General features: G+C 37.9%; 1 non-coding gene across 1 annotated transcript; it reads left to right on the forward strand.

The window, feature by feature from the left end:
• Positions 1–740: 740 nt before the first annotated feature.
• LOC122892804 lies at positions 741–845 on the forward strand. Its single transcript, XR_006381488.1, has one exon. It is a non-coding gene; the product is annotated as a U6 spliceosomal RNA (small nuclear RNA).
• Positions 846–10628: the final 9783 nt, after the last annotated feature.

Below are 10628 nucleotides of genomic sequence, written 5' to 3' on the forward strand. Positions count from 1 at the left end.
AATAGATACTGATGATTTTAACTTTTAACATATTTTTTATAGTGGCCTATTAGACTGTTACTGTTTTTAACTCCTAATATGCCAGGTTAAGAGCTTATACAAGGATTAAAAGTGTCATTACTGTAATTGAAAACTACAACACATAGCAGTTACATAGAAACATCTCCACAGTGTGGCTCTGACTCTTCCCTCAGAAGCCATCATTTGACTTAACATGTGACCAAGTGAGGTTCCAGTGTCAATGAGGACATGAATATTAATTAAAATGTAATTAAAAGTCACAGCATTTTCTTTCCTTATCACAGGAGATCATCCCGAGAATTAAGGCCTTATGAAGGATACTTTTTGTGAGGTGTGATAGGCAGAAGAGATATTACCTTGTGTTGAAAAGAGCAGGAGCAAAGGAAAGAGAAATATTCCAGGTAGACTGGTATTTCAAATGACCTGGCCAAGAAAAGGAGGAAGAAATCTTACCTAAAAGGCATAAATGTCAAGATACTTTATTTTTACTTAGTTGTTCTTAAAATGGATGCATCTTAAGTATGTTTAAATATCAAATATATGCTGGTGGGAAGAGAGCCAATGGAAAGAGAGGAGAAAGAATAAAGAGAAGATGATGGATGAAGAAAAATCATAGGACCAGAGCCTGAGCTATTGCAACATACAAATGAAAGCTCTAGTTCCCAATTAGGAGAGCAGGAGTAATACATGAAAACACCCCGTCTAGAAAGAAACAGTCTGTGCTTGCTTGACAGCACATATACTAAAATTGGAATGTTACAGAGAAGTTAGCAAGGTCCCTGGGCAAGGATGACATGCAGATTTGTGAAGTGTTCCGAAAGAAAGAAAGAAAGAAAGAAAGAAAGAAAAGAAAAGAAAAGAAAAAGAAAGGAGAAGAGAATAAAAGAGAAGAGAAAAGAAAGGAGAAAAGAAAAGAGAAGGAGAGAAGATGTGGCCTGACTCATACTGTGACAGGGACTAGAAATGAAAGCAAAAATAGATGAGTGGAGAATAAATAAAAAACCAGTATGATAATGCAGAACCAGCACCACAGAAGAGAGGCTGACCCTAAGGTGAACAGCACCCTTATTCCTTTAATGATTCCAGAACCATTCTCAACAAAGAGATGCAGTGAGGAGGAATTGGTAATTAAACCAGAACCATCTCATATATTGATAATGTATTACCAATTTATTTTCAAATTTACAAATATCTACTTCCTGTTTACCATGTTCCAAAAAATAGACTGGATGTTGAAGGTCCAAAATGAACAGAGGCATGTGCTTCTTGCCCTCACAGTTTACATTTGCCTTTTTATTTTAGCTGCTGGACATATGAATTATTTAAGAAATTACATACAGCTTGTCTCATAGTGTAAGATGTCATTCTTAATTAAATCTTGTATGTCTTGAGTAGAAAAGAAAAAACAAAACAAAAAACTCTTAGTTTTGTAGGAAGAAAAGTAAACAGCATGGACTTTACTGATTTTTTTTTTTTTTTTTTTTTGGGTAGTCAGTATTAGATGCCCTAAGTGGGTAAAATTGCTCAGAATAGTTCCTAAAACTCTACCATCTCATTGATACTGGAATATGCCAATAGCTATAAGGACACAAATACAGCTTCTTGCCTTTTTTTTTTTTTTTTAAGATCTTTTTTATTTGACAGAGAGATTATAAGCAGGGAGAGAGGCAGGCTGAGAGAGAGGGGGAAGCTGAGCAGAGAGCCTGATGCAGGCCTAGATCCCAGGACCCTGAGACCATGACTTGAGTTGAAGGCAGAGGCTTAACCCCCTGAGCCACCCAGGCTACCCCAGCTTCTTGCTTTTTTAACATCTTTCGTTTCTCCAGTATTCCAAACATTATAAAAGAAAAAGCTGGGTAACAAAAAGAGAAATACATATAATCATACTTTGTAAATAAAAGAGAGAATACATGAAAATAGCTAAGTTATTGACATTATTATTAAAACATGGTTTTAAATTTTTCCCTTCCTTTCAAGATTGAGTTTTAATGCTTAACGTTTGTGGTTTGCATACCAAAAAATTTCATAGATACTGGAGCCCCAACTTAACATTCTATGTTGAAATGAAGATTTGCGATACATTAAGGTTTCAAATAAATACCAAGGAGATAACAATATCTTTCCTGAGTCAATAGATTAATGTCAACTTAGGAGCACCAAGGAAAACAAAATGAAGAAGCTGGAAAAGATAAGAAGAAGCAGGCAGAGGCTAGACGACTATCAAGAGAAGACTTCCCCTTTCCAATTTAACAGTCTTCCCAACTGTAGCAAGAACAGGATGTCTTGGATCCTGGATCACATTAAATCTACTGCACTTTGCATAATTATTCCCTATTTCAGGAAATGCTTTAATGTTAATGAAACATGAATTAAGCTATGAAACGTGAACATTTTTTAAATCATCAGCAGCCTTTGCTAGAAGTTATCACTGACTGTATATGACCAGAGAAAGAGAACATGTAAAGGATCAGTAACTTGTAATTAATAATAATAAGTGAATAATAAAATAGTAATTCTTGATTTTTTTTTTCAATACTTGCGGAATACTTGGGACAGGAAAGAAAATAGAATAAGTCATTACATGTTCAGGGAAATTACTTTGATCAATTTTTTTGTTCTTATGATAATATTGGCAGCCATAATCATGTAAGCTCTGAAAATAAGAGCATTCAGTTCAGCAAAATTATACGATTAAGATGGATATGTAAGAAATGTTGAACTACATTTTATATAAAGTGTCCCGGTCTGTGTGTAGGAATTATGTAGCAGTTTATGTAAACTAGACAATGCATAAGGTGTGTCTAAGATGTTCACAGCGCTATATTGCAGTGCTACCTTGCACAGAACCTCAGCCCAGAGTGCTGCGTCCTCTTAATGACTTACACTATTCAGAATGCAGCTGCCAAGACAAGTGAAAGCACAGGATTTGGATAAAAATCCACATTCTCTTTCCAGCTATGCCTCCCTGACCCATCTGGAAAATAAGGAAACTGTCCTTCTTTATAAAGCACTTTGCAGCCTGATCCTTCCCTCTTTTCTATCTCACCATCAGAATATCAATACATGTGCACAATGATGGATTACAGTGCCTTTAAGAAGTAAACTACAACCAGTGAGTCCAGAAATAATTAAGATTGTGGAAAAGTTTGATGCAAATGAGACTGGTTTCTTAAAATTACTATAAAAATAATTTCTATCGCTACCTGCATGAGCTTCAGACTTTTTTCTCTGACCTCCTATTGCTGACTTCTTTTCCTGGGAATGTGGGGAGCCTGGGCTTAGCAGTTCCAGGAGTTGAGAGTGAGTGTGAGAATGGGGGAGGGGAAATAAGCTTTTAGCTAAAGAACAAAGCGGGACTGATGCTGGGTCCCAGCTGAGAGTGTGGGAAACAAGTAACTTCAAAAAATTAGGTCTAACTGAAGGGTGAAGTCCAGAGACAAGACATCAAGAAAAGCCTCAGGAATGAACAAGTAAGGCGGTCAAGGCAGGTTTGGAAAGCAAAACACAAGACAGATTCTGGACATAATGGAATCCATGGCACTAGAATTCTTTGTACTGGGCCACAGTTGATCCCATGAGTGGGGTGGGAATCATGAAGCTGACCTGTTCTTACAGCTCTAAATATCTGATGGCCTCCTTCGATATGAAAGTTTTAGAAATACAATGTAGGAATTAAAAAACAGTTTTACAGAAAACTGTACTCTGAAAAGAAATATAATTTTCAGACAAAAAAAAAAAATCTGCACCTCTAGATGCTAAAATCGTCTCTGAATTTGTCCATGTTTAAAAAAATCAAAGTGTTGTCTTATCTTTAAAAAAAATCATTCCTTATTTAAAAATAAATCATTCCTTCCACAGTTTATGAACATCAAAATGGATTTATCATCAGTTACATTCTAGGGAATCTTGAGCCTCTTCTGCCAGAAGGGGTAATGCTTGTTATTGCTAGACCCTGCTCATAACATAATGTATTAATCAGAATAGGCTATACCCCAGTAACAAATTAGCCCTGAAATATCAGTTTCTAACATAACAAGTTTATTTCTTCCCCACACTACATGCCCAATGAGAGTCAACAAAACAGCAGTTCTGTTCCTTATAATCGTAAGGAGAGGCTGACAGAGTCATTTGCCCAGGGTATAGCTGGTCATCATCATAGGGGACAAAACAGATTAGAGAAATTTAGAGGTTTTTCATTGTCTCACACATCACATCCACATACATTTCGTTGGCCAGAGCTAGTCTACTGCTCTCACCTAACTAAAGAAGCTTGGAGAGTATAATGGGAAGGAGAATTGGGTATTTGTGAATACTAGTAATGGTTACCATGTATAATATTTTTTAAAATAATCATAAGACCCTGGAAAACCACCTTCTGGAGAAAAGAGGACACAAGAAGAAGAAAAAAAAAAAAAAAACAACCATATAGAACACAAAATGAGGGGCATATACATAATCAAGAAGAAACAACCAAAGGATCTTAACAGTAATTTGAAATTAGGGTGTTTCAAGTAATCCATAAATGTACAGCTACTGCACAATGATGTTTCCCTCAGATACAAAAAGAAAAAAAAAAGTAATTGAGTTTATCAAAGGTAGGATTAAAAAAAAAAAAAACAACAAGGTAGGATGGGATTATGTCTTCTGGAAACTAGTGAGACCAGAGATAACATACAGAGGCTAACCTCTGGCTAACCTCTGGATGGAGCAAACTAATGGGGTCTCAGTAGAGAATGAAGCCTACTCACATGTTCAGAGCTGAAAGAATGAGCCTCAATGATTCCTAGTAAATTGATTTCAAATAATTACTGATAGAGAATGCAGGAACTCCAAAGAGCAAAAAGGGTAATTTTTAGGTCAGTAGAGACTTCTTAAAGTTTAGAGAAGGGGTCCTTAATGGTCCTTCTCTTTCAACTTGCTAGAAAGAAAAAGGACAAGGAGAACAAACCAAGAATAATTGTGATGAAAGGGTAACAGGCTTGAGAGCCAGAGAAAAAGAGAAAATAAACACAGAAGACTCAGAAGCCCAATCTGAAAAGAATTAGCAATCCCACTGGGCCAATGGGAATCTGCTGAACTTGGATTCAGGGCTTGGTCTAGACTCTAGATTCAGACAGAGTGAATGACTAAGGAAAGGCACTCTTTGACCTAGCTTCATTTGCATTTTAATGTAGACCAGCAAAGCTATGATCGTTATTACTTTTTTTTTTTTTAAGATTTTATTTATTTATTTGACAGACAGAGATCACAAGTAGGCAAGAGAGGAGGGCAGGGAGAGCGAGGAGGAAGCAGGCTCTCCGCAGAACAGAGAGCCCGAAGTGGGGCGTGATCCCAGGACCCTGGGATCATGACCTGAGCCGAAAGTAGAGGCTTTAACCCACTGAACCACCCAGACACCCCAATTGGTATTACTTTTAAGAGCTTTTCTAGCTTTTGATAATCCCAATTATTTGGAATTTTAAAAATCCCTTCTATTTCTTTGTATGTTCGCAGTTAAAGCCTTAACATTCCCAGTGTATCAGAAAGAACAGCTGTGAGGGTCCAGGCTGAGTCACAAGCAACAGCAACCAGGAATGAGAATAAACAATCAGATGCTTCAGTCCCATGGAAGCAAAGAGAAGATGAAGGGATCAGTCTAGGATGTAGCTAGAAACTAATAGGAGAACCTGGCCTGCCTTAAAAAAAATTATTCAATGTAGGTGACAAAGGTTGGTACTGTTGGGATTTCCATTTCTTTACATATAAAATCACCCAGAGCTTCTCCAAGCTATCACAAGATTATAAGGTAGAGAGCAGTTTAGGAACTTGGTCTATTCCCATCATGAACATTAGTGTCCATCACAGACATTCTAAGCATATTTTTATTCCAGTATCCAAGCCACTGATTAAAATGTTAACAGGCCCACAAAGTAGCCTCTATGGAATGCCATTTGTTGTGTCTCCCCAGGCTGACACTGAACCATTGATAATATTTGTCAAAATGAGACACTCCAACCAGCTGTCTCTTCTCACAGCACATTCATGCACAGTTGTTGGTGAGGAATTAAAACTATAACAGCAGGGACATTAAGGATTAGGTTTGACAGTTCAGTAAGAGGAATGCATAGTTTAGCTTTGTCCAAGTCAGGATGCCTTCCTATTTTAGAAAGAGGATGATTTCAGTTAATGAAATTTACTTTGAAAAGAGCTAAGGATAAAGAAATGTGGACAGCATTTTGAATGACAAGGCAGGAGTCCACTCATGATTTTTGATCATTGTTTTTCAATCAAAAAGCATAAAACAAATAAAATATTCAATGATTAACACTGAAACAGACAGTAGGAAAAAAATGATGTTGATAAATTCAAAAAATCAGGTTAGCTTTTTGCCAGTGTTTAAAAGAGTATTTTGCAAGATACAATGGCTTCACTCTATCAGCTGTATTCCCAGAAAAAGGAATTTTAAGAAGGAAGATAATTTCATTTACAATCACAGTGAAATCATGCTTAAAATGACTGTTGAGATATTCTACAATAGAATGTTTTGTTTTTCCAGCTTCCTAGAAATAAGGTCCTATGATAGGAACAGCTGTTCTGTTTAGCTTTCTCCTTGACCTTTCCAGAAGTCCCGTAATTCAGATCAGGTAGTAAACAGCTGTTAAAATAAATCTGTCCTTGAGCTTGGAGGGAGGAAGATGAGGCCTCAGACACTGTAGCCTCTGACTTCATTCCTGGCATCATGGTTTAGGTCAGAGATTATAAACTCAATAATCCAGAGACTATGACAAACACTGATAGTGCTGAGAAAAATTAATTAAACACCCTTCTTCCCAGAGAGGGTGGTAGAAATGGGAGAAGTATTGTAATTAAATGGTGCAGTGAGCCCACGTTTACCTGGTGCCCGTAGATTTTGTGTTTTAGGATTGATGTGTATATTTTCAGTCCCAACTGAGACTTCTGTATAGCTCCCATCATTTTATTTTGTTTTTGGGTGATCCATACAACCCTAATAAAATGAAGAAAGAAATTCAAAGTGAAGGGACGCCTGGGTGGCTCAGTTGGTTGGACGACTGCCTTCGGCTCAGGGCGTGATCTTGGAGTCCCGGGATCGAGTCCCACATCAGGCTCCCAGCTCCATGGGGAGTCTGCTTCGCTCTCTGACCTTCTCCTCACTCATGCTCTCTCTCACTCTCTCTCTCTCTCAAATAAATAAATAAATAATCTTTAAAAAAAAAAAAAAGAAATTCAAAGTGAAGAGAGACATAAGCTCCTGGTTTTTGAGACAAAGGCTCAACAACCAGCCCTATAACCCAAAGAGTCTGCTGAGATTCCCAGCAGCTGTGCTAAAGGATGGAAGCTCCAAGCCGTGTCCATACCAGGGCACTTCCATCCTGGACAGCATTCCAACACAAAATTGACAAAAAGGATAGATCAGGATAGCCACTCATTCCCCAGTTTGGTAAAGCATCACTTTTAGAGGCTGATGTATCTTTAGACTACAGGTGAATCCACCCGTTGTATACTTGGTCGAGTGCCTGGGTGGCAAATTCAGTTAACTGTCAAGGCCCAACTCATATGATTTTCGCTCAGGTCATGATCTCAGGGTCCTGAAGTTGAGCCCTGGTCATGCTCCATACTCAGCACAGAATCTGTTTGAGAGTCTCTCTCCCTCTCGCTCTGCTCCTCCCCATGCTAGATCTTAAAAAAAAAAAAAAAAAGTATACTTGTTAATGCCCTGTGGAGTATAAAGAGATGGGATTTACCTCATAATTTTTATCTCATTAATTATAAATTGATATTTTATGTGCATTTTAAAATGTAAATACACTTGAATACTAGATTGCATATAAAATATTGAACAAATATACATTCAGGAGATATATGTCTGCTCAGGATGCTATAACAAAATACAGTAAACTGGATGGCTTATTATCAATAAGCATTTATTTCTCACAGTGCTGGAGCTGGAAAATCCAAGATCAAGGCTCTGATTTCTAGTAAGGGCTAGCTTGTAAAGCCAGCCTTCAATGTCTCCTAAACATCTTAGATGGCCATCTTTTTGTTGTATCCTTACATGGTAAAAGAAGCAAGGTACCCTTCTTTGGCTTCTTTTACAAAGCACTAATCCCATTCATTCGGGCTCTGCCCTAATGACCTAATCACCTCCCAGAGGCCCCGCCTTCTAATACCATCAATTTAGGGGTTAGTACTTCAACATATAGATGGAGGAGGGCAGCTGACAAACATTTATTTATTTATTTATTTATTTATTTATTTATTTATTTTTATAGATAGGGGAGCATACAATCAAAAAATGTTGAAGACATTATTATTATTCCCTTCCCACCAAATGGGAGCGAGGAAGCGGAGAAAAGGGAACCCTCCTACACCGGTAGTGGGACTGCAAGCTAGTGCAGCTACTCTGGACAATGGAGGTTCCTCAAAAAGTTGAAAATAGAGCTACTCCATGACCCAGCAGTTGCACAGTTGGGTATTTACCCCAAAGATACAAATGTAGTGATCCGAGGAGGTAACAACTCCTCAATATTTACAGCAGCAATGTCTACAACAGTCAAACTATGGAAAGAATCCAGATGTCTATCAACAGATGAATGGATAAAGAAGATGTGGTGTGTATGTATGTATACACACACACACACACACAGGAATATAATGCAGCCAACAAAAATGAAGTATTGCTATTTACAATAACATGGATGGAACTAGAGGGTACTATGCTAAGCAAACTAAGTCAATCAGAGAAGACAATTTTATGATCTCACTGAAGTGTGGAATTTAAGAAACAAGGCAGAGGATCATAGGGGAAGGGAAGGAAAAGTGAAACAAGATGAAACCAGAGAGGGAGACAAACCATAAGAGACTTTTAATCATAGGAAACAAACTGAGGGTTGCTGGAGGGTAGGGGGATGGAGGGATAGGGTATCTTGGTGATGGACACTGGGGAGGGAATGTGTTGCAATGACTACTGGGTATTATATAAGATAGATGAATCACAGATCTGTACTCCTGAAACAAATAATACATTATATGTTAATTAAAAAAGAAGAAAACAAGGTAGATCGCAAAGGCATTGCTATTACCGTAACTTTATAAAAGTCATTCAGATTAAAACCTTTAAGGGCTTAAGATATTGATCCGACTAATGTCACCATTGAACAGAAAGAATTAAAAAGGAGGGAGAAGAGAAATGAGAAATGATAGTCTCTTTCCTCAGGTGACATCTTTTTTCCATAATAAATCTCTAAACAAAAGACTCAGACTGCTCACCTTCTTCATACTCACCCCCATGGCATACCATGCTTACTTTGGTGTGAGTCACATAACTCTCCAGTTAATAATCTGTTAAAGCCAAGGAACAGAATCCAGAGCAAAAGGTACCATTTGAGGAAGGATGTGTCTTAGTGAGTGGAGGATACCAACAGAGTAGAGAGAGTCAGGGAAATGCAACTGCAGAGTTTGTCATCAAGTACTTTGTGAGCAAGGTGTCAGATAGTGGGAAGAGGACAAGGACACTTTTCTTACAGTGGAAACCAAGACATCAATTTCAATAGGTAGTAAACAGGTGGCCCTGGCCAAGTCTAGCCTACAGATATGATTTGCTCAGCCATAAGTCATCTGTAAAATTTTGAAGTAAATATTTAAAGCTTGGGAGATTTCACACCGAAAAAAAAAAAAAAAAGTCCACATTTCTAAGAGATCTAACAGCACTGGGTCAGTATTCCCAAATAGCCACCATGGGCTGGAGATAAATTGTGTTCCTTGGAAGACAGGGTAGATTCTCTCACTTTCATTTTACCTCCGCACAGACTGTTTCACACATCTTCACTGTTTTTACTGTTCTGGGTTCAGAGATATTGGAAGGACCTAGAATTCTGAGAGAAGCCAAGGAGACAAACAAACAACACAGCCTGAATCACATCCCCATAGACCCTCTCCCTGCCCCACTGCCTACCATGGGCAAGGTCCTTGTTCCAGGGATCAGTGATGGGAATAATTAAAAGCAAACCAAACAAATGAGATACATGTTCACAATGAACTTATATCCTAGTTGAGAAAATTGGATAACACATTAGTAATGCAGTTCTCAGTGATACTATCGAAAATATTTTTAATGCTATCATGGAACAGTCACTGTTCTTTTTCTCATGTGGTTTGTATTCCTTTACACACATGAATTCCCATAGAAACCCCATGAAAAGGAAATAATTGCATCCCATTTTTCAAATAGGAAATTGAGTCATGGAAATAAGCAACTTGTATAAAGTCCCACAGCTAGTAAGTGGAGAAGTAATAATGAGCTCCAGCAGTCTGACTTCAGAAGCAAGGCATTTAACCCCTGCGCCACACCATTAAGTACTAAGCAGAGTGTTAAAATGGGCTGATGTGACAGAGGCATTAGGCAGCGACTTTAGATTTGGAAGTCAAGAAGAGACTTTCTGGAAGTGATATTTAAGCTGAGATCTAAAACTAGAGAAGTAGGCAAAGGGAGCAACTCATGTGAAGGACTAAACTTGGAAAGAGCTTGTTTATTAAAAATCCCAAATGAGTTGACTAGTGAGATGGTAGCTTGATGGAGAGTGAAAAGGAGAGTAGGGAGAACTGGAGAG

The sequence above is a fragment of the Neovison vison genome, chromosome 12 (assembly GCF_020171115.1).
Source record: "Neovison vison isolate M4711 chromosome 12, ASM_NN_V1, whole genome shotgun sequence".
In the NCBI taxonomy this organism is placed as follows: domain Eukaryota; kingdom Metazoa; phylum Chordata; class Mammalia; order Carnivora; family Mustelidae; genus Neogale; species Neogale vison.